This window comes from Lissotriton helveticus, chromosome 5_1 (assembly GCF_964261635.1).
Source record: "Lissotriton helveticus chromosome 5_1, aLisHel1.1, whole genome shotgun sequence".
Taxonomy (NCBI): Eukaryota; Metazoa; Chordata; class Amphibia; order Caudata; family Salamandridae; genus Lissotriton; species Lissotriton helveticus.
Window position 1 is genome coordinate 1,340,975,589 of NC_136065.1, and position 24,332 is coordinate 1,340,999,920.

Consider the following 24,332-nt stretch of genomic DNA (forward strand, 5'->3'; position numbering starts at 1 on the left):
AGATGTATGTTGAAGCAAGTATGGATATTTGGAATATGGTACTGTATTTGGAATTGATTTTTATAATTTTGGGTTGCAGCCCTGAAGAAGTCATTGTCTAACAGACTGACGAAACACGTGTTGGCTGCGCACTTCAATAAATTGAACTTCTAAAGACATTTCTGGACTCAAATTTTGGATGATTATTGATGAATGAAGATTATATTCGACATTGACATTGATTTATAGTGTGCTCGGAGGACTACAAAAATATTGGCCATTTGTTTCTTCAGAGATCGTGGTAACCGATCTCACTTCTCCTCCTGAGCACCGACAATACGCATGATCTTGTTAATTGACTACTTGCCTATACTCTGCTGTGCGCTCTTGTTGACCGTTACCATTTCCTGTTGCAATCACACTTTCCTAATTTTTCTATAAATTCATCCATCCGGGGTATGGGGTATGTATCTCATTTTCAGATATTGTTAAGCTGGCAGATGACTACATAAAACCAGATGGTGCCCATGAGTTTGGGAACCAAAACAGGGAGCACCAGGCACTTTTGGAGGGTTCTATGATGCCTGCCTCTAACATTTGGGTTACCTCCCTTTCCACTGCTTTTCACCTGGCCTCTGTTATGAGATACGGCCGTAGACTCAATACTTGGTCACATTTAGTGACAATGTTATGTTGGATTAACGTTATTTTCCCCAGCTTTCCTGAAACAACATCACAAACTTGATGCAAAACTTCCTGTAACTGGATTGTCTTGTCAGAATTAAAGAGGGTGCCCAATTTGTATTTCACTCACTGGTATAGCTGGTTCTGTGGGGATCACAACGGTTTCTAGGGGAGGCGACTCTGTAACGAACAAAGCAGCTTTTCTCTGGGAACCCTGCTGGCATTATTCTTCCAATTTTCTTAAACAATTTCATATGATATATGTGATATATATGACCCATCTTTGATAAATCTGGGACCACTAGGTTACTGGAGTGATTTGGTCCAAAATGATAAATATCCCTTGCTATGTTGCTCACAATTTATTTTTGCTTGATGGGAGTAACACGAATACATTCTCTCCCTTATCCAGCTCTGGAACCTTGCACTGTTTATCATACTCAGCTATTTGTTTTCTCTGTGCCTTCTCTAGATTGAAATGTAGCTCCTCCTTCAAACTGCTGATTTTATTGAAAAGGTTGGCGACATAGTCTAGCAAGTCTGGAGCCTTATCCTCTTCCTCCTCCCAGTGTTTGACTGCCATGTCTAGCAAAGTTCTAGGCTGTCAGCCAAAAACCAACTCAAAGGGGGACAACCGGAGGGGGCGTGGCTTGCGCCCGAGAAGAATGGCGGCGCTCCTGTGACTCTCCTGCGGCGGCGGAGGTTCTGCAAACTCTTGCACGCACCCTTTTCAAGATGTGAGAGGTGCAGTGCGAGTGCCCCTGGCATACGAGGATCCCTTCTTTGCTGTCCTCTCTGGTCGGAATTCTGAGCCTGCTGACTGGGGACGCAGCTCTGTTGAGCTTGCGTCCGCCATCTTGTCCTTTTTATCGTCGCTGACGGAGTTTCCCTCCTACGCTGCGCTTTATTCTGCGGTCTCGTTTCTCCTTCTCCTAATGACCTTGGATGCCCTCATGATGCTGCAGGTACTCTCTTAAAATGCCCTATGTTCTGCTGGTCGTTTTTCTTTCATTTTCTTTTTTTTCGATTTCCTCACAGTGCGACCAGCTGGATATGTAATACCACGATTTTGTGCACCTTCTGAATACAGCTGTCTACTGCTGTACTACCTTTTACTTCATCAATGTGGTAGATAGCCGCTATATTTTGATTCTCCTCAGCTCTACTTACTCTCTGTATTTCTTTTGAGGCTCTCCTTGGAATTCGCTTTTTACCATGAGTCAGATACTGGAACTATATCTTCATTGAGACTCTGACTGAACTCTTTCCATGTTATATTCCAATGCTGTGACGACTTTTGGCTTAATGTGTGTTTATTCACTAAGTCACCTATCATAAATGTATTGTTCACATTTGTTACTCTCAACTAAATGTATATAATGATTATGCTATATTTTTGCAGGAGCTTTTTGTTATTATTGTATTAATACTGTTGCGCTTACAATAATAAGGCAATTTATCTCATTGTTGAGTTCACAGTTATATTTGCCTTTACTACAGTATTCTTTCTTCTAAGTACTGCTATTCTGTGTTTTTGGGTCGTTTTCTTCAGGTTTATGGACAGGACCTCTAAAACTTTAGTTATCTACACCCTTACCTCGGAACTTTTTGATTCCTATTAGTTCACGCTATAATTGTTTATTCATGGAGGATTCAGCTGTTTCATCACCTAAAGGTGCACTGTCTTCACAGATTGCCCCAGTCTCCAATGTCTCCAAAGCATCCACAAAAAGATTGAAAAAGGATCCTCCTTCCCCACCTAAACAATCTGCTTCTGTCACAATGGATCTAATACTAGAGGAGATCAGAGCTCTACGTCCATTCATGGAAGAGACTAAATCCACGCTTCAGATGCTTTCTGATAAATGGTCAGCAATGGACCAACGAGTCAACACGCTAGAGCCAAACTTTGACTCTTTATCTTCTTCTACTTCTAAAGTAGAATCTCTTTGTTCACAGGTCTCCATGCTTCACAAACAAATTGAGCAGTTGGGAAACAGAAATAGATGGAATAATCTTCAAATTTATGGTCTCCCTGAAGGAACGGAAGGTTCGGATCCGCCCACCTTCTTTAAATCCTTTCTTCCAATGCTCCTCAAGCTACCTAAGGGCACCATGTTGAATATCCAGAGAGCTCACAGATTAGGTCCACCTTTGCGCCAAACATCTTCCTCGTCACCACACAAACCGAGAGGGGTGATCTTGTACTTTTTGGAATACACTGACTTCTTCAAGATTCTATCAGCAGCTAGGGCAATGAATCGCATAATTTGGTCAGGAAGTTCTCTGTTCTTTTCCCAGGATTACGCTAAACCAACCGCTGATCGAAGCAAATTACACTCATTAGGTGCAAGATATGGATACTGTCACCCTTGCTTATTCAAAGTGACATTCAATAATAAAACCACCACCTACAAGGATCCAATTAAGTTGAAGAGTTTCCTGCATTCTCATCACACCGACACAATGGAGACTAATTCATCATTTGGTTCCAGCTAGATTACGTTCAGACCCTTTTCTGGTTGCAGTATTTTCATGTTTTATATACTGGTTTTTGATCCATTCGCTGTCTCTTAAAATGTACACAGCAGTTAACTTACGTTGTTACTGTTCACATTATATCTAATCCTTTTTTTTTCCCTCACAGGTTTCGGCTGCGTGTCTTTTCTTCCCTATGCTCGAGTATGTTCGTTCTGCCCTTCCTTCTGCCTTCCTTTGTGGGTCCTCGACACGTCTTTGTTCCATGTGGCCTTCCATCCCTCCATCCCTCGTATCTCTTGGATTGTATTTAAGTTTTCTTTCTTCATTATTCTTTATTTTTTCATGCTCTCTTTACTATTCCTCTTCTCTTTCTCTTTTTGAACACTTTCTTCTCTCCTTTGCCTCCCTCATCTCCTTTTTCTACCCTGCAATTTTCTTTTCTCTTACAGAGGTTGTATCTTCGCTTCACTTCTTTTCTTTCTTGCTTCTCCTTCCTAGTTCAATTCTCTTACTTTTTGTGCAGTTGGTTTGATATCTCTCGTATCCTAATTATTTCAGATGTTATTCTTATTGGAATTTTTTGTATTTTTATAGTCTTAAATTATGCCTTTAAAACTCATTTCTTGGAATGTCAGAGGTTTACAGTCACCTATTAAGCGTCAAAGAGTTTTGACACATTTGACTAAACTGGGAGCAGATGTTGCTTGCTTACAAGAATCTCACTTTACTAGCGATGAGTCTGCGAAACTCAAAAGGGCATGGGTGGGTGATGTCCTTTTTTCTCCGGGCGATGGCAAACATAATGGAGTTATTATACTTTTCTACAAGTGCATTTCCATTAAGATCATATCTCATTGTACAGACCAAGCAGGCAGGTGGGTTCTTGTTAAATTCATAATTGATAGCGTTCCGGTCTCCTTATTGAACATATATGCACCCACAATTGGTGACCATTCTTTTTGGACTTCATTAGCCCAGCAAATTACACAATGTTAAGACGATAATTTTGTCCTTGCTGGCGACTGCAATGAAATCCTGGACCCATTTTTTCGATCGGAACTCTTCAGTTCCCTTTACACCTCATAAATCTCACAAATCATTCATGCACACAAACTCATAGATGCTTGGAGACTCTGTAACCCTAACTTAGGAGAATATTCCTTTTACTCACCCGTACATCATACTCAATCCCGTTTAGATTACATTTTTGTTTCTCACAACATTTCTCAGTCATTGATGAAGGCGGATATTGGATCTATATTGATTTATATTGATTTCTGATCATGCCCCTGTAACCATACACCTTGATGTTTTACATAAGCCCAACCTACCTCGCAAATGGCGTTTCAATAATGCCCTTCTTCTGGACCCAATTTCCACATCATCCTTTACTTTTTTTTTTCATAAATATTTTGCCATTAATCAAACAGACGGTATATCCTTTCAGGTAATCTGTAATCTGGGATGCTTTCAAAGCTTCAGCTAGAGACTTTATCATTCGCTTTCTTTCCAATAAACGTAAAAAAGCACAGCAGATCACAAATGATTTATTAGCCAAAACCAAAAAATTGGAGCATTCCTATTACTCCTCCAAATCTAAGGATTGCCTATCTGAACTCCTAAAAGTTAAATTTCAATTTAATCAAGACACCACTAACAATGCTTCAAATTACCTGCTTAAATCTAGTGTAAAGTTTTACGGTGGCCAGAACAAAGCTGGAAAATTGTTAGCTAACTATTTAAAAGTTAAACAAAACAGGCTTAACATAGAGCCTATTTTTGGTACTGACAAGTCATTAAAATTCAAGGATGAAGAGATCTTAACTGAATTCCTTCAATTCTATAAAACACTATACACATCTGAAACCCTCTCTTCTGATTACTCTATATCCCATTTCTTCTCCAAAATTCACTATCCACCTGAGGCACGTCCAGATCATTCTTGTCTAGAATTTGATATTACACAGAAGGAACTTCACGCTGCCCTAAAAATTCTCAAAATAGATAAGGCTCCTGGTCCAGACGGTCTCACTGTAGAATTTTTTTCTCATTTTGCGTCCTTATTTATCCCCAAATTGCATACCCTTATGCTTTCTTTTTTGCAGTCTGGAGCATCTGCTGGATCTTTTTCTGATGCTATTATTTGCCTTATTCCTAAGAATGGTAAGGATCCCCAATATTGTAAGAATTATCGACCCATATCCCTAGATAACATAGATTATAAAAAGTTTTAAAAGCTCTAGCAATACGATTAGAATCTCACATGCCTGATTTGCTGGGCACTGAGCAATATGGTTTTGTAAAGGGAAGACTTCTTACAGACAACACATGCCTATTCTTTGATATTTTATCCAAAGCTTCACACATGTCTCATCCTCTAGCAGCCATTGCTTTGGATGCCGAAAAAGTGTTTGATAGAGTTGAATGGCCTTACCTTTTCCGTACGCTTCATTGGTTTGGCTGTGGCCCAAAAATGTTGGCTCTCATTTCTATTTTATATTCCAATCCCAGAGCAGCTGTCATAGCGAATGGTGGAAATTCCTCTTACTTCGATCTTGCTAGAGGTGTTAGACAAGGATGTCCCCTGTCTCCTTTTCTTTTTAATATTGCCCTAGAACCTTTTCTACTCCGGATTCGTCAAAATGATAATATCCACGGTTTTACTTTTAATGACTCCAATATTAAAGTGGAGGCCTATGCTGATGATGCGCTTTTATTTTTATCGCAACCCCAGACTTCTCTCCCTGCTTTTTTAGAAGAGGTACAATCCTTTGCGTCTGTTTCTGGCTATAAATTGAATAAAGACAAATGTGAAATTCTACCCTTGATAAAATATACTTTCAGTGCTGATTTTGTTATTTCAGGCTTTTCATGGAGTCCTCAATGTGTTAAATATTTAGGTTTGCACTTTACTTCATCCGTAGCAGGGACAGTGTCGTGTTACAAGGATAATTGCATACAAAGACTATGGGCCAGATGTAGGTAATGTGATTTTACCGATTCTTAAATACCGAATTTTACCGATTCGGTATTTAAAAATCGGTAAATGATATGTAGGTAAAAAATCGGTATATTTTACCGATTCGGTAAAAGTCGGTATCGGACGATCGGAAAATACCGATCGGTATTTACCGATCGGTATTTACCGATCGGCATTTACCGATCGGCATTACCAATGCATTCCTATGGGCCTTTTGGCCCATAGGAATGCATTGGAAATACCGATCAGTAAATACCGATCGGTAAATACCGATCGGTATTTACAAAAACGTGCAGAAAACAAAAGTGAAACTTAACACAACAGCCAATCAGGTGCAACCACCCTCCCCCTTCCTACCAGGAAGTGCCTGCCCAGCCAGCTGCAACTCATTAGAAAGTTCTGGAGGCAGGCAGAGCTGAGCAGACAGACAGAGCAGCAGGGAGAGAGTTGTTTGGAGTGAAACACAGAAAGAATGGCAAGCAGCACAGAGAGCCAGAAGGCTGAGAGAAAAAGAAAAATAAAGTTTAGCAACATGGAGCTGCAGGTATTAATTGAGGAGGTGGTTAGAGTGCACACCCAACTTTTTGGAAAGCTGTCCCTCACACTAGCAGAGTCTGCAAAACGAAAGCTCTGGCTGCACATTGTAGAAAGGGTGAATGCTGTTGGAGTCACCACCAGGAGCATGGAAGAATTGAAGAAAAGGTTCTATGACCTCAGGAGCCACACTAAGAAAAAGATGGCTGAGCTGCACAAACAGGCTGGACTCACCGGGGGAGGCAGGAATCCAGCACCCCCCCTGACTGACCTGGAGGAGTTGGTGGCGTCTACCATCGAGCCTGACAGTGTGGTGGGACTGGGAGAAGTGGACAGCTCAGCCAGAGCCAAAGCAAAAGGTAAGAAGCATGCGCAGCACAACACCCCATACTGAGCAGCATCCCTTAACCCTTTGTGCACAGGCCAACCCCAGTCCAGTACTGCTAGCACTATACAGGAGCAATGCATTATGGGAAATGTAGTCAGCAAATATTAGACCATGTATAACTGAACAGACATCAGCAAGGCAGTGAAAGTAATGCAGATTAATGAAAGTTAAATGTGTAAAGATTTATTTTAAGTCACTGTGAAACAGTAGCACTCAGTTGACATACACTTATTTACACCTAGGGGCACCATCAGCCAGTCAAGGCACAGCGACAACAGGGACTGCAGCAGCGAGGGAGGAGAGTGAGGAGGCAGGGCCAAGTCATGTCCATGCATCGCAGGATGAGGAGGACACAACTGTCATCACACAGGAAGAGGAGACAGTCCTGACCCCCGAGTGTCCACACTCCCCACACCTTTCCCAATCCCCAGCATTGCAATTCTCTCCTGAGACATCCCCATCAATGCTACAGGCTGCACCTGCAACCCCACCAGCCAGGAGGCGACTCGTGGCCCCACTGACAATGATGGAGACAACAGAAGCTGAGGATGATGACACTGCACCTAGGCCTCAAGCTGCACTGCAGCCCAACACAGATCCTGACACCATGCGCAGACATCGCCGCATGCCCAGCACTGCAGGTGGCTCTGGACATGGCACTGTCTTCTGTGGGCTGGAGGGAAGCATGGTGCGCATCCAGCGCATGCAGGGCAAATCTCTACAGGCCTGCCACCGCCAAATCCGTGCCCTAAATCAGACAATAGGAGAAATGGGGAAGGGCATTATTGACATCGCACAGAGCAACAGGGACATTGTCAAATCTAATGATAACCTAGCTGCAGGAATAACTTCTGCAATCACGCAGCTGTGCACTGAAATGAACAACATAGAGCACACAAGGCGCAGTGACGCCCGAGCAACAAATAGGGCCATTAATCGCCTCGCTACTGCCCAGCTATGCCGTAGAGGCAATAATATGCAGGAAAGCCTCACCCAGAACACGGCCGAGGTCACCAGGGGCATGGCCAGAATGACCAGTGCCCTAGAGGCAATGCTGATCTCTCAAACAGCTCAAAATCCTGCCCTGGATGTGCCTGAAGGAGAGGACACCAGTAGCCGCAGCAGCTTGGGAAGTGCTGTGTTGCCACCTCGTAGGAGCCGCAGGCGCCCAGCTGAGCCTGCAGGCCAGGAGGAAGGTAGTGAGGAAAATTCCAGTGGCTCTGGGAAGCGGGCGCGAAAGTGACTTTGCCAGTGTGGGTGATGTAACCCAGGACATGTTGTCCCCCCCTTTGTTTAATTTCATTAGTTGCACTTAAGTGCTTTAAGTTTGTGGCAACATATAAATACTTTTGTTCCATACACAACCTGTCTGTGTCTCATTACTTACTCAGAAATAGTTGCTTGTTATTTCCTCACGTCTGTATCTGCCATCACTTGGTGTTGTGACTCCAGCAAGTTGTCTCTCAGGCACAGCATTGTCGTCGTCATGATCCTCGTAGTCAGACAACTCGACCTCTGTACCCTTCCTCACAGCCAAGTTGTGCAACATGGCACAGGCAGCTATGATTTTGCAGCAGGTGGTGGGGGTATACTGCCTTGCGCCTCCACTCTTGTGAAGGCATCTAAATCTGCTTTTCCATATGCCAAAGGTCCGTTCTACCACATTGCGTGTACTTTTGTGGGCCCGGTTATACCTCCTTTGGCTGGGTGTGGAGGGGTTGAGGTAGGGAGTGAGGATAAATGAACGTAGGGCATATGCACTGTCTCCTAAAAGGGAAATAGGAATACATTACTCACATGCATACTTGTAATTCTCACTGCAATAGGTGTGGAAGGGGTCGCAGACTCTGTCTTACCTAGGAGGTATCCTTCGCCAAATTCCCCTGCTGACAGACGTGCATAGATGCCGCTGTTCTGAAATATATAGGAGTCGTGGGTACTTCCAGGGAATTTTGCGACAAGGTCTGTGATGACATACTTTGCGTTGCAAATCACCTGGACGTTGATGGTGTGGCTTGACTTCCTATTGCGGTAAATGTATTCTGTGGCAGCAGGGGGACAAATGGGGATGTGCGTGCCATCAATGCATCCGATGATATGGGGAAATCTTGCCATCTGGTAGAACTCTGATTTTGTTTGAACAAGTTCAGCATGGGTGGATGGAAAAGAAATGTAATGCTCCATCCTGTGCAACATGGCGTCAAGGAATTTGTGAAAAAACCTTGAGAGGCTGCTCTGGGTCACCCCTCCCACCGCAGCAACCACGCTCTGGTAGCTCCCTGACGCCAGCAGGTGGAGGCTGCACAGCACCTGCACATGGGGTGGAATTGCATGTGCCCTTGGGGTGGGGTGCTGCAACAGTGGGTGTAGGTCCCTGATGAGCACCAAGATGGTGTCTGGAGCCAACCTGTACCTTTGAAGTATCTCTTCCTCTGTGAGCATGAACAGGGTCACCCTCTGCCTGTAGACCTGCTCCTGTCTCAGCCATTCCCTCTCTCCTTCCTCCCGTAGCCGTAGCCGTAGCCGTCTTGCAATTACATAAAATGCCGCCATTGTGCAAACTGAATTGCATTTTGGGTCCTTTTTTATAGGCTGCACCTGGTTACCACCTGATTTGAATCCATGGTAAATACCGACTCTTAAATACCGATTTTGAGGCAAAATCGGTATTTCAGAGCCTCCCTACATCTCAATGTTCAATTTTACCTATTCTTATTTACCGATTCGGTAAATTTACCGATCGGTAACTATTCCGATCGGTAACTTTACAGATCGGAAAGTTTACCGATCGGTAACTAAACCGATCGGTAAATTTACCGATCGGTAACATTACCGATCGGTAAATCTACATAATCGGTATTTATCGATCGGTAATTTTACCGAATCTGTAAATTTACCGATTCGGCCTATTTTCTATCACCTACATACCGAACGCTCAATACCGGTTGGTAACGGCCGAAAATCGGTATTTTCGGCCGTTACCGACCGGTATTTGGCTACCTACATCTGGCCCTATCTTCTTTAACGACCAAATTGCATCCACTATACTTGTCCTAGTGGGCCATTTGGACACCATAAAAATGATGCACTCTCCCATAGTCTTATATACAATTTCAAATATTTCATTGTCTATTCCTCTCAAATATAAAAAAAAAATTCTACCTTATCCTCTTTTTTATGGGGACACAAGAAATCACGCATGTCTATCCATAAATTAATTCGTCCGAAATCGGAAGGTGGGACAAACTTTCCAGATTTTCCTCTTTACCATAAATCTTTCATACTAACTCAATCGTCACAATGGCTCTCTGATCCTTCTGTGCCTTGTCCTCTCTGGACTACATTAGAACGGTCTTTCATTTCTCCTTTTTCCTTCCAGGAATACCTATCCTTTACACGCAAACCTCAATCTGTTTCCACTCCTATTCTTAAACATACTTCTAAAGTTATCCCATCTGCACCTTCGCCATCTTTTCTTAACTCTCCCATATGGCACAATCTACACATTCTAATTAACAGTAAACCTTTCTTTTGGAAAACCTGGAGGCAACGCAGGTTGATTTGCGTCAATCAATTATACAATCAGGATTTGATTATGCCCTGTGCACAAGCTTGCATCATATTTGATTTCCCTTCAACTTTTTGTCCTAAATACTCCCTTGTAACACATGCTATTCAATCTGCTTTCCTAACATATAGGCCACCTCCTCTCCGAGCAGCTCTCTTGATTCCGCTCACACAGCTAAATTGCATTCTCTGCTGCTTGCTCACTCTAAAGCCTCCACTATATACACATTTTTACATACTTCACCTACACTAAGAGATAAATCTCAGACAGAATTATTGTGGGTAAAGGACTTTGGTACTTCCTGGAATATTGACGTCTGGGATAAAATTTGGCTTAAACTTAGGAAATCTTCTAGGGCTGCAAACACGACACAAACACTCTTTTTTATATATTTATTTATTAACAGACTCCTATTCTCCCCTCTTGTTCTCCACTCATTCCATTCTGATGTTTCACATGAATGTTGGTCTTGCTCGGCCCCACATGCTCATTTATTTCATTTACTTTTTAATTGTAAATTTGTTTGACCTTTCTGGGAAAAGGTGTGGACACAATTAAACTTGATTTTTAATTCCAATCATCCCTTTTCTATATGCAGATCTTTTTAGGTAGCTTATCTTCCATTTGGGAACATTCTGATATTAATATCATAAATAATTGACCTCTTATTAGCAGTAGCCTTCCAGCAAATAACGAGAAACTGGAAAGATTTCATTAAGCTCTCATATCAAGCATGGTGGTATGCGGTCTGTTATAATCATAGGCTAGACACTACATTTGTATACCCTTCACATTTGGCATCCAAACGTTTGGATTTGTGGGCTCCAGTCATTTTATTCATTGATGCTGGTGCTAAATGCTCTGCTACCCCTTGTCCTCTGCAGCAAGAAGTTACCAAACCTCCATGACTTCCTTTATGTTATTTTATAGTTCTATTTGTACCTCCTTTTGTATACTATAGTTTATGGTATCATTATTTTGATTGCATTTGCATTCTCTACTTGTTATGTGTATACCCTGATTACTTTCTACACCCAATTGATACATTGCATATGAACCTACTGCTTTCATTGTTTTTACATTCTGCACATTGTTGTAATCTTTTATTCCAATAAACTTCTTTTGAGCTCTGTTTGGAGAGTGATATATGGAATTCCGTATTTGTTGTATTCCAAGTCTTTGGCACACCTGTGCCATAAGTCTAGACACAAAGGGTGTCCCCTGGTGAGCTAATATTTCTTTGGGGAAACCCACCCTAGAAAAGAACTTAGTCATAGCCTGTATTACTACTTGAGTAGTCATACTCATTAAAGGTTTGGCCTCTTGGTATCTGGTAGCATATCTACATTCACCAAGATATATTGATACCCTTTCGAGAACACCAGAAAAGGCCCACCAGATCCATTCCTACTCAAAAAAAGGGAATAATAACAACAGGAAGATGTTGAAGAAGAGCTTAATACTCATTAGGTGGAATGATTAATTGGCAACTTTCACATGAAGCACAGAACCTCCTAAGGTCGGCATAGACTTTGGGCCAATAAAATCTTCTTAATAAGTATTGCTCAGTCTTCTCCCGCCCATAATGTCCTCCACTCTACCAGACAATGAGCTAGGTCTAGTGCCTGATTTCGTAAGGGGAGGGGAACAACCAATTGGGCCTACCTTTCACCATTCCGGGTTATACGTCGGTACATAGCCCCATCTTTACGATCAACGATGGTGCTACCTGATTTTGTTAATCAGTAACAGCCCAGGTCCAAGCCGGCGCTAGGTTGACATCCTCTCTCTTGGCCGCCCAGAAATACGTTGATGTTCCCACTTGTCATCTGTGGAAGTAAATACAGAGTGAGTTTTGTTAACTCCCATAACCCTGAATGACCTTTTAGTCTTACGTTTTTTCGGACCTTGACTTATTTGGTTTGGGATTACCCTCACTTATTTCCTTCCCCTGGAAGAGAGTCTCGGCCAGCCAACTTCTCTTATTCAGCCTACCTTCCGTTGACAGAAGTAGTGGGTGAAACTGGCAATAGTCAGTGCCTATAACTATATATTTGAATAGGCTAGGAAACAACACCCACTCTCGAATTTCTCAACTTCTTCCTGCCAATCTATGGTCACTATGACTACAGGGTAGACCTTGCTGTTTCCTTGTAAGCAAGTAATAGTTACCTATTCTCCTGTCTGTATCTGTCGGGGTTCCACCCACTTCTCTCGAACTACCAAATAATAACAATCTGAATCAATTAGAGCTCAAACTGGATGTCTGTTGAGTAAAATGGATGTTTTGTAGCCCCTTTGGGGTCCAGCGATACACAGCACCGGTCCCTTGGTATATCCTATCTCCATAGGTCTGTTTCTGCGGACAATTCCTCCAGATGTGACTCCATTCTGCACATTGGTACCACTGTGATCCATGTCCCAGCTCCTTCATGGATATTTTTATAATCATTTTCTTTACTAGGAAAGGTCGACAAATGGGATTTGGGGTTAACTTCCCTGATGAAGGTTTGAGGTATGCCCCTCCAGAAAAATTGTTTTGCACTCGGGAGATCTGTGGTAAGCACAGACCAGCTCTATTGCTGTGGCGACGGTTACATTTGGCTGCTGTCTGATCCAAACCATTGTAGACAGAGCTTCTAGAAATTGCTCAAGATAGATTTTCTCTATGACTTCCGCCATGGTGGAAGTAGTTGGTTTTAGACACTGTTTTCCCAGCTCCTGTATGCGTTAGAAGAGGGTCCTGGGGTAATCCTTGGTGCACCACTTCTCTCTCCTAAATCGTGCCCTGTAGAATTTGGTATCATACCCTAACTATTCTAATATTACTTTATTTATATCCTCACATGGGTCGTCCCTGAGTTATTTGCTGCTTGATATGCCGTTTGTGATTTTCCAGATAACATGGGGGGCTAGAAATTCACCCCAGCAGTCAGGAGGCCATGCGGCCGTGGTTGCCACCTTCTCGAAGTTAGTTAAAAAACAAAACAGGATCATCTCTGGCGCTGTTCTTAGTTTCGAAAGTATTTTTGTACTCTGCAAATGACAATGATTTATGTATAATGTTTATGGCAATTGTTCTGTGTTAGTTAGTGTGTTATGTACAACTTATGTCTTGCTCAGTTGGGAGGTATATGGCATGACCGACGGTTGTGTGATATTTTTTGAATTGCTTTTGTTTTCTATGTTTGAATCAAGCATGCTATCCTCTTCATTCAAATGAATTTATATATATATATATATATATATTTTTTTTTAATTATATCTTTTGATACAATTATAATAATTTAAAAAAAACGTTATAAATAGTTGCTCTGTGGGACAATGATGCTGTTTTCATATTTAGGATCTATGACCTATGTATTAATTAAGGCTTAGGGAGAGGTCTTTGTTTTTGTTTCTGGTTATTTCCTGCTTTCCTCTCTCTACATTTAGAACCTCAGGAACCCTCTTTAGTAACTTGTGAATTTGGTATCATTACCCTTACTGTTCTAAAATTACTTTATTTATATCCTCACATAGGTCGTCCCTAAGTTTTTTGCTGCTTGACATGCCCTAGCTAAGCGGGTGAACTCGTGCCTCAAGGTAACTATAACTCGCATCCTTGCCATACACAGTTTTCTCATCTATAGTTTCATTGCAAATGTTTCAGTGATATTACATATGATGTCATGGAAGATGTCATGAGTGATGTAATATGGGTGTAATTAGTAGTGCATTGTGAGGGTGCAAACTATAAACTTAGGTACCGAGTTATAGTTACTTTAGATAACTGAAACTATAATTGATAAATTTCTGTCGTTTTAGAGTTTAAACATTACATTGTTACCAAACACCTAATTATAATGCCTAACTATAATGTACTTTAACCTTTGTTTTTTGAGCGAATTTCTAGGGTTTTCTTATGGTAAAGTAATATTTTATTAACATTCATAAAGCATGCCTGCAGCATTCCAAAAGCCAACCCTTATGTAGGCAGCCAACCCCACGATGTACACAGCCATCTGGCCCTGTGCCCAACCACCCAGCAGGCTGCCAACACATGCTGTGCACCACCTTTGGTGAGTTGCACAGCATGTGTTGGCCTTCGGAACCTGGGGACCCCATCCCAGGGGCCAAAATCAAATAAAGAGCAGTGAGGGACCTTTTTATCCCTTCCCCTAATTCTTAAAAGGCCTTGGGGAACACAACTCCGGAGACAAATTCAATTACATTTGAACAGGGTACTGGGGCATGCAATTACCCCTTTCTTACCCTTCTTGGGCCCAGGGGACAACATCGAACGGGAGACGAGTTCTAAGGGGAGGAGGGCATGTGGCTCTCCTTCCTCCCCAGGCCTCATTTGGACCTGGGGAACCCATCTTTTGGGGCTAAATTACATTTGTTTTAAAAGGGAGTCCCACTGTCCCCCTCGCCAAGCTTCATTAGGCCCTGGGGATGCGAGCACCTGTGGGCAAATTCAACAAAAAGAGCTAGTGGTCACTGGGCCACTCTCCCTGAGTTTTAAGAGGGCTTGGGTGAACCATATCTTCCAAGGCCGAATTCTACCGGTAAGAGGTCGTGTAGACCCCTCCACGAGCCTCATCAACCCTGGGGACCACATTCCCGTGGGCCAAACATAATATAAAATGGGAGGGAGACTGTGTACCCACCCTTCCTGAGCATATCTTTTCAAACAGGACCCAAATCAGATAAAGGTGGTGCCGCGGTTCCCACCGGGGGTACCCCCCTACCAACATGTTGGTGGCAGCAGGGGAAGCCCCAGGGCTCCCACGGACCCACCTGACTCCCTGCATGGAGCGGGGGCTGGCTTTGCTCCCATCTGGAGGGAGTAACTGCTTTTTTGCATGCTCCCTCCAGGCTGGAGCTATATGTGTTTTGTTTCCTTGCCGGCATCAGTGCAGTCAAGGGAGCAGATCACAAGTCTTATCCGAGCCAGCAGCGGAATTTAAATCTCCCGCCAGCTGGGAGCAAACCTAGGGCCTGAATATGAGTTTGACAGTGTAGGAGCAGAGCGGTATGCCACCACCCTGCTCCCACACTGCCAAACTCCACTGCTGAACACACGCCCGCCCGATTACAAGTTGTAATCCAGGTGGGTGGACTTGCAGCGGCTGCCCCACGCGCTGCCTTTCAAAGGCTCATAGGAGAGCCCTGTATTTTTCCCTTTTGTTGACTCTCCACCACCATTTTCAAGGTGGTCTGACTGCCATGTCAAGGGTGCCTAACAATGAACTCGTAATAATCTTGGCGGTACCACAGAGATCCAACCAATCGTTTTGCACCCTCAGACCACTTTGCCAGTGCCAGGGATCGGTGATCCCTCTGCAGTTGCGGCGATCCTAATGCAGTCCGACCGCCGTAGTTGTAATACGGCAGTCAGACCACGGGTGCGGTGGTCCCTGACCTCCACTGCTCTCACGACGAGTTTGGCAGCCCTATGAACCACCACACTTGTACTTAGGCTCTTAGTGTTTGCTCCCATTTGGTGGGAGGTTTAAAAATGCTCCTGCAAGACCGGAGAAAACACGTTTTTCTGTCCGCGCTAGTGCAGACAAGGAAACTATTGCGTCCTAGCGGTGGGTTCCCCATGACACAGTCATTTAGCCAACCCCATTCCCTTTTAAAGTGACTGCCTAGAGAACTGAGTTCTGAGTCCTGAGATGGATGCCACCAATTCCTGGTTTATGCGGTGGCAGCAAATCCTATCTCAGCAGGAGATCTGTCGGTTCCTCAGATATACCTTATCTTAATTACTCCAAAACTACTGAATGGATTTACACCAACACACAAAAAGCACTCTTTCTGAGCCAAGATCTAGCTTTCTGCCAAATATGGTATAAATCCGTTCAGCAGTTTTGGCTGTAGCTGTGTCTAAGTTCTTATGGAAAAATGAATGGATAAAAAATGCATTATGGGACCCCCTTTTTCTCGGTCCCTGGTTGACAGATCTACCCGAAACTTTACATGCACAAACTAGTCAAAAGTTTTAGAAACTCTTGTGGAGATTCGTCAAATCAGCATCCAAGTTATTAGCAACACAAAAAAGGCATTTCCTATGAAAACCCAACCCTAACTCTAACTAGCGAGCGGCAATTATAGTCAGAGCTTAAATATAAAAAAAATAAGTACAGGAACTGACTAACTTTAACAGAAGGGGGAAGGACTGGCTTGTGGCTAAGGGTGTAATTTGGAGACAAACATTTAATTTGACATTTTGTTGGTGTGCAACTGTGCACAACAATATAGCAACAGTTCTACTAACTGTAGAGTATTCTTTTTGTCTATGTGTGTACAAAAGGGTAATTTGTAAACGAAATCTGCATAATGAAAAGCCATGATCCAATTCTAGTTAGGAGATTGGCAGATCTTGAGGGGCAATTATAGACACAGTCATGAGAAGGGAGACATAGGCACATCCCCACAAGTAGGTGTGCGTATTCCAAAGGGGCAGGGCAATGTGCTATTGAAAGCAGCACTGTACAGGACCAGCTGGTTTGAAGGCTGAAGTTGTGGCACAATTATTAATGACAATAAAACTCCCTGAATAAAGTATGTTTTTCCTTTGGAACAGATTTATAATTGCATCTATAGCCTTTATAGATGAGCATTTAATTATGAGCTGTAAAGCGTATGAGGTGCCTATATCAGAATAGATTACATTCATCCCTGCAAAATTCTTGCAGGACTCATATTTAAACTCTGAACCACTTAAATCTTATGTTGGAATAGACAGAAGACTAAGCAAAAAAACATGCCCTTTCCAAGAGACTCCTTTAGTGATGCGTTGCTACATGTTGTCCACACTTATTTTCTCCTCACTTTCTTCCTTCTCTTTCACCACCGCTGCTCTCCCCTCCTCCTACCCATAAAACACCTCTTTTCCATGCCTGCCCATTCAATCTCACCCTTGCCTTTTGTCTGTCTCACATCCCTAAACATTTCCCGAGCCAATTTCTCCTTTTTGCCCTTCATGTCTTGCACCTGTTTTTCCCTGTGATATATCTACCTATCTACAGTCCTACTTTTCTCATCTGCCTTGTCTGTGTAAAACTGCCCGGTCCTGTATCTTCTTCTCCTCTGTTTCTATCCACCTTCACTCAGTTTCCTCTCTTCATTCTGTTTCTTTTTTCTTTCTAGAGTTTCTTTAATCTCTTTCCCTGTCTTTACTTCTCACTCCGTTCTCTATCTGCATCACTCCGTCTCCCTACCTCGCTTTGCTCTTTTTGATCTGAGCAGTTGTGGATAAGAGCAGGCTCACCACTTTCCTCGGTCTAACATGACAGGCAAGACAAAGCTCGATGCAGATTAGTGCTTGTTGGAGACCTAGCCAGAACAGCTGTGGCTGCTAAAGTGCGCTTGGTGGCCAGGCACACAACCGGCCTGCTCCAAAGCACACCTGAACAGACCATGATGGACAGACAGTTTGTTCATACACCAGTCTCCACATCAATCTTATCTTAACATAATCAGGCAATGGGAATGGGAGGTTGTGTGCAGGATGGTGATGCAGGACATGATTAATGTGCACACACTGTTCACTCATACAATCAAATGAAGTCACTGCTCTCGGCTGATTGCAGCGCAAGCTCTGCTGCCCCATACACTGCAGCCAGCCAATCATGCGACCTAGGATTCATGTGACCTAGGATCCACTCACAGTCAGGGAGGCATTAAAAACTGCATGCTGCTAGGCCCCTGTGAGCACAGGTACTCTCCTTCTCTAATAAAAAGCTACAGTACTCAAGGGAATACAATTGAAAAAAACTGGTACTCAATACCGGTGAGTATTGGCCCATTTAAAACAAAATAGCTCATGTGTTTTTCTGGGAAAACTTTGCAATGTCTATCACTTTCGATCCATTGGTCATCGAAGCGTTTTATTCCATTCTTCAACACAAACATGGATATTTAATTACAGTCACGGCCAACACGTGCTTCGCAACACAGTCACTTCTTCAGGGCTGTTTAAGAGCACAAAAAAATAATTTAATATAATTACAAAAGTAATACTAGACATCACCTCATGACAGTTCAAGACATGTAAAATGAAATGAATATCATTCTTATTAGGGAAACTCTCCATGCACCTTAAAAAAGATGAATTTAGTGACTTAAAAAACAATGTGGTTAGAAATCATCACCCTTTCAATATCTCTCATTGTGATACCCCTTTAAGATGAAACTTCAAGGTATGTAGAATACCTTGAAAATAAATTCTGAATAACCCAATGATATTGGATGCCCCCATAATAGTTTTTAAATCTCACTTCTCAAACTTGTTGACGCTGTTGGTAAAAAGGCCACCAGTGACCATGAACTCAAAGTCTGAATAATGCAAATGTATCGTAGCTCACCTATTGAAATACACGAACATATAAGATCAACGGATAACCATCTTATTTACAACTCATCAAGAACAGTCATTCTATAGGGGATATAACAAAAAGAACCCAATTTCACTCTAACTAGCGTACACATCAAAATATAGTGGTAATTGTATAGGCCAAACGCTCTAACTTACCCACATATTTATAGATAATACTGGCATTCAATCTTCAAATACTACTGAATAATGAGTACCTTCTTCAGTCCATGATTCAAATATTCACAAAAATCAAAGGCTTCCATTTATGCAAAAGTAAATAACAAACCCCATGATAAGAAAATCTGTAAGTGGTAAAATAACACACCAATGTTGTATGATACCAATTGTGCTCAATTGCAACTTTTAGAAGTGTAGCAAAAACACATCAATGTTGTTTGATACCAATTGTGCTCAAATGCATCATTAAGAAGTATCATTCTTGAGACAAACCCTTTAAAATATCCCATTCATTTTAAGGCATCAATCTTATTTAAAAAAAAACAACAGTTATCCCTTGTTAAATCCTTCAATACAATCCCATTCAACTCCCATCAATCCAATAATCCATCCATTGCCACATTAATATATATTTTTAAAACATCATCTAATTTCTGCATTCAAAATTATTGACTCTCTTCAAACAAAAGGGTGTCATAACCCTTCAAGCACATCTCACACCACTAACAATAACAGAAGGCTACATGCAACTAGAGCCCATCTCATAAAACACTGTTGGACTCTTACCTTGTTGCCAAGTATTCAAGTCTCATACATCTCACAACAATAACATAATTCTTAATGGTACATGCAAAATTACATGACTCACTGGAAAACTGTTGAACTCATACTTTCTTACCGAGTGTTGGTTGCGTACCTAAGACGAGCAAATCTCAAAACATGATGCCAAACAGAACTCCTCCAACTGTGCTTTATTTTAAAACTTCACATTTGTCACAAGGTCAAGGATCGTGACATAGAAGATTTCACTTCCCAGTTAGATATAGATTCATATCTAACACCAGCAAATGGTTTAAGACATAAATCCAAATTCAGAGCAAATACGCAAGATGATATTATTGATGTTTTTCAGAATCTTGTGATGAAAGATCTAGAAACACAATATCAAACCAAACAAGAATGTAATTTGAATGTACATAAACTGTGTGCATCAAGAAATTTGAAGGAGGATAAACCACTTATTATCAAACAGCCTGATAAGGGGGATAATTTTGTTCTTATGAATTTTAAAGATTATGATTTTGAAGCATACCGTCAGCTTAAAAATACCTCTAACTGTATTAGAGCTGATAAATCAGCCTTGGAAGCATCTATATGCAATCTTAGTACACAATTGTGGTTTTATCTTGATAGACAGCTTTTGGACAAAGAAGAATTTCATTACTTGTTGACTGATGATCCAATTACATGAGTTATCTATTTTTGTACCTAAAATACACAAGAAGGGTCGAAGTCAACCTGGCAGGCCAATACTTGCAGGGATTGGATCACAAACTGAACATGTTATACAGTATGTTGACTTTTAAAACCCTTTTTGTCACCTCTTTAGCTTCATACATTAAGGACAGTAAGAATGTTTTAAAACAAATGTCAGACATCTCATGGGAGCTGGATTATCTGTTTGTGACCATGGATGTCAACAGCTTGCATACAAGCATAGAACATTCTAAAGGTATTAAAGCCATACAACATGTATTTATACTAAAACACTTGTTTATTACAACATTCACAGATGATTATAGACTTATCTGAATTTGTGCTGTCTAACAATTTCTTTATCTATCACAATGGACTGTTTCAACAAAAGAGAGGAACAACTGTGGGTTCCATGTTGGCTACCTCTTATGCAAACCTGTTTATGGGTTTGTATGAGAGGGAGCATGCCTGGGCAGATTGTGACAAATTGGTGTACTAGGATGCCATATCAATGATATTTTTATTATTTGGAAAGGCTCAGTAGAAGATTGCAAAGTTTATTTTGAATATCTTAATAGGAACAGTTTCAATATTACTCAGTAAATTCAAACTATAGTAAGACTCATACGTTTTTTAAACTTAGAATTTTATGTCAATAATCATCATAAAATCTTTATTCAGTTCACAAAAACAACCATAAAAGAGCACAAAACACACCACATAAAATCATGCTCATATGACACATATACATAAGACACAGATAGTTAAAAGAAATAGATAACAATAAAAGTAGATAAAAAGCCCCCCGTATGCAGCAAAACATAGATCAATCGGGTCTAGAATGCCTAGACCGCAGTGCAGCTCATAAAAAAACAGGAGACAGCAAATAAACATATTCATTGGGGAGCATCTGCAGGTACATAAGAGTGGGAAGTAATTGAGTAAAATTCAAAGATTTTAACAGTGGGAGAATGAACTACTTTCTGGACCTATTAAAATAAATGTGAAACATTATGAAATGTAAAGTGCCCTGCGGAGATCTATTGTTATAGCCACAGGGCAACATGAGACTTGGTTAGGGCCCATCCACCAGGTGAGGCCAGGAGATAGTGTAACAAGGTGTATCTGAACCTGGACAATAAAAATCTGTCTCACAAGTTGGATACCTGCACTAAATAGGGCTCCATTCCCTGAACAGTCTTTAAAAGCATATATCGCCTCACAGGGGGCTTCATCAACTTAGCATGGTCTCTGGCTAAAAAGGCCCACTCAAGAAACAGAACCTTTTCCTCTTTTCAAATCTAGGCGCGACAGTGAGTGGGGATTAGAAAACCTATCTATTCTCCCTAAAGTGGCAAAAGCTGCCTTCCAGGGAGTCAATTCAGAAAAGTCAAGACACGGACAATCTGAGAGAATCAATCTCCTAAGCTATAGATCCTCCCTGGTCCGAGTCTTGATCCAACACCACAATGGGCCACGGGCAACTGTATCAGTTAGATTACTTATTCAAAGCTCTGCATCAACTGAGAAAGCCAGGGTGCATTGTGGGACCCGCACAAGTCTTCTTAAGAAGTGATGTTCCATTGTCTGGATCTTCTCCATCTTCGCATACCCCCAAATCTCACTGCCATACCAGATCTGAGACACACATTTGCCCTGGTGAGTCCTAAGTAAAACACGCAGTGACCAAGAGCCCAGCCTGCATGCAAAGCTAGCCACTGGCGGTAGTTTATAGAAACTCGGATCTTCTTCCCTCAATTAGGGGCTTCCAATTGTTATTCACATCAAATTGCACCCCTCAGTAGGGAAAGGCTGGGACTTTGTCAGGGTATGGTTGGCCTCTGTAAAGCTCTTAGAGCTGGTGCACCGCGGGCCAACCATCATGACATAAGATCTGGAAAAATGTACTGCCAAATCTAAACTCACCATAAAGGCAGCAAGCTTATCCAAAAGTAATTGCAGCCCTATGGCCATAAGAGCCATGAAAACTGCATCACCAGCATATAACAATACAGGGAGCGATCTTACTCCTACCTTTGGACAATGAGCCTGAACAGAAAGGAGAACTTTCTCAAGCCCACTAATATGCAGGGTGAACAGAAAAGGTGCAAGAATGCAACCCTGATACACCCCTACTAGGAGGAAAGGACTGGGTGTGAACAGGGCCTTGTGAAAAGAGAACCGGTGCAGAGGTGTCAGAGTGTAGGTTGGCCAAATGTGCCACTACGTTCGGATCCACCCGAACGCAAGGGGCAGAGCCCACAATTTTGCGCAGTTAACCCTACCAAAAGCGTACGTAAGGTTCATGAACACCTGATGGAGGGATTCGGGCTGGGCTACAGTGTACTTATTAATAATTAAGTAAAGGTTCATATCCTGAAGCCATATTGGACTTCGGAAAAGATGTCATTAGCATCAGACGATGCCATCAACCTACAGAGAATTACCCTCCCTATGACCTTAACGACCGCATCTATCAATGAAATGGGTTGCCACAGCATTCAACACCTGGCTCAAAAGGGAACCCCAAAACTGAATGTCTGCCGGAAAAAAGTCCAGGGGATCCCATTAGGGCCAGGAGCCTTGTTACATAATAGTGCACGGATGCCCAGGGTAACTTCATAGAGTGCAAAAACCACAGTGGCTCTTCTCTTCCCGGCTTCTGTCCTAACACCACCCTCAGCAACAGCCCCAAAACTGTAGACCCCTTAAATGTTCTTTGTTGCTCTGAAATATGACAGCAAAATGCTGGTCCACTTTCCTCTTCAAAGCAGGGTCTAGTTACCACTCTCTAAAAATAGAGAGCTGTCTCTACACTCACTGCCTGGCTTATCTCCTCCCAGGCAATTTCCCGCAGTGTGGAGTTGCGGTTGGCTAGGGACTGCTTGTATGTCTGCCTACAAGCTGCAACAAGGTTCCTGCTTAAGAACCCCCTTCAATTGCTGTAGGCTCCTTGAGCAGTCCATATCGAACCACTTGGGGTCTTGTGAACCCGATTTAATCATTGTTACTGACAATAAATTGAGAACTTATTGAGCAATACCTTCAAATGCTTGAAATACATCCCTCTGTTGGGCGTCTGTGTCCAGACAAGTAAAGATCTCCTGCACACAGCTAGAGAAGAGGGAGGCTTTAAATTGCATTGGTTCCTCTTGAGTCCATTTAAATCTTCTGCCTTGATCAACAAGGGAAAGCCCCCTATGTTGCTCCATTCGGGTACCACCATTAATTATCCCATCAATCGCTAAGGAAGAGGGACTATGATCACTAAACAGGCTGTAAATGATGCTAAAATTAGAGATGTACAAAAACTGGGACACAGAAACAAAAATGAAGCCAATGATTGACATACATGCTCTGACTCAGAGCTGCTCCCCTGCTCCTCCTCTTGCACCTTGGACTAACAGTAGGACATAAGGGTGTTGGCACTTGGTCAGGACCCACCACATACCCCTTCCTTTGAGGGTGCTCCTATGCCCCGAGGAATCCTCCCCTGGTCCCCCCTCCTCCTACTCAGGTCACCTGGATTGCTCGGCTCCTCCACCCGTCTAGGATCCTCGGGAAGCAGGGGGAGCAAGAAGAGGACAGAGGAGGACTGTCTCTAGTCAAAGAAAGCCTTCTTTCTGCCAGCACTATCTCTTTGAGACCACCGCTTGATTTAAAAAGCCCTCTGTGGTAGCGACTCATGGGGCAGTGTGTGAGGGCAACAACTTAGTGGCAGGGCTTTTCTCTTCACCATGATCACACCTCTCAGTCCACACAACCCCCCAGAGAAGCCAAATACCTGTAGTAGCTGAAAATAAGCCCCAGGTGCAAAACCTTGTGCAACAAGTGAGGAATCCCAGCTAAAAAATCACCACGATCCCCTGCACAATATGGAGCCAACAGCCAAATTCAATCACAGGATGGTATCCCT